Below are 1,920 nucleotides of genomic sequence, written 5' to 3' on the forward strand. Positions count from 1 at the left end.
ACGCTTTTCCTAGAGTGATCTGGTAGGGTGGATGACAAATTATACTCCTTACCATGTTCTCAAGCTTCTTGTTTCATCTTTCAGCAACATCATTCATAGTGGGTGAACCTAACATAGTATATTGTGGGACGCTACCACATTCCTCTAGGAATTTAACAAATGATTCTAAACATTGTTCACTGAACCATCATATCTGCCATAGTATTCACTACCATGATCAGATCTTATGCTTTTAATTCTTTTGCCGAGTTGGTTCTCAACTACAGCCTTAAAATTTGTTAACATATCCAAGAATTGTGACTTTTCATGGAGGAGATATATGTAGTCATATCTAGAAAAAATTGTCTATGAGTCTCATAAAATATTATTTATCATTCCAAGAAGCCGTAAGGAATGGCCGACAAATATCTGTATATATGAGTTCCAAGACGTCCAAAAGTCTTGTTGGCTTCAAATCCCCTACTATTGGTTTATTTCCTGTTGATACAATTAACATAAATATCAAAATCTGTAAAATCTAAGGGATCAAGAATTTCATCTTACACAAGTCTCTTTATTCTCTATCTGGAGATATAACCTAATCTTTTATACCATGACACAGTTGAATTCTCATTGGTTAATTTTCTCTTTATACCTCATGAACTTAATTGTAAGGATTCATTGAAACAATTGTAAGGATTCATTGAAACAATTGTATGAATCAAATAAAGATTATCATAGCCTGATAAAGAACTGAAACCATCCAATATTGAATCATGAAACAAACTACATTTTATATTCCTAAATATACAAGAAAGTCCAGAATGTTTCATCAAAATTCAAATAAAATCCAATATTTAACAATAATCTAAATTTTTCTATTGTTCAACTTCAGCTATCTTGTCATTGCCCACATAGATGTATCTTTCATTATCACTTATCTTTGGACAACTCAGACACCCTTGCATAGACACACTAATGTGAGTGGTTGCACTAGAATATATCTACCACGTGTGTCTAGGTACCGAAGTTAAATTAACCTCATAACAAACTAAATTAAGAAGTATACCTTTCTTAGCACACCAAGCGTGATTATTAGAGCAATGTTTCTTTTTATGCGTTTTAGCTCCATAGAAAAGCAACAGACAGTACCTTCTGAATCACTTGATTTCTTTAGTTGTTTCTTTTGAGGTGTTGTATCTGCAGATTCCTAATCCTTGTTCCTTTTTTTGCCTTTGTCCTTGCCCTTCAAGGTGGTAGCCAAGTAAGCACTTTCTACCTTATCTTTTTTCAATCTATCCTTTTCCTAAGCACAGTGTGATATGAGCTCATTCAAAGATCAAGTTGGTTTCTGACAGATATAGCGCACTTTAAATTGGTTAACTTGTGTTTGGTAAGGATATTAAAACCAGATGCACTAGCCAGTCCTCAGAAAGTTCAAGCTTAAATGCTCTCACTTAGAAGTAAGATGAGACATCTCCATAATATACTCCCCTGATATTGCCTTTACCCCATATACCTCCTTGAAATCAAGCTCGTCAAAGGCGTACCAATTTCCGTATTTTTCGTTCTTGACAAGCCTCTATTTAATTTTTGCAAAGAACTCTTTAGTCGTAATTGTCTTTTCAAACATCAAGCCCTTAATGCTTTTGGAATGGCCTTCATCATGATCATGATACATATGTGATTTGATCTCTCCCACTTGTCTATTTCCCTTTGATCATCAGGGGCACTCTCATCTGCAAGAGATGAGGGTATATCCACGCTTGCCCCAAGGTCGAGATCCATGACTATAAAAACTATTAAGAAGTTCTCTTGTCATGAGTTGAAGTTGGAGCTATCTAGCATAAGAATAGAATTAATGTTGGCAGTAATATGAGCAACAGTCATAACTGAACAAAATACAACAAACAAACAAAACAACAAATACGCCGTACGTCC

The sequence above is a fragment of the Citrus clementina genome, unplaced genomic scaffold (genome assembly GCF_000493195.1).
Source record: "Citrus clementina cultivar Clemenules unplaced genomic scaffold, Citrus_clementina_v1.0 scaffold_8, whole genome shotgun sequence".
Lineage (NCBI taxonomy): Eukaryota > Viridiplantae > Streptophyta > Magnoliopsida > Sapindales > Rutaceae > Citrus > Citrus x clementina.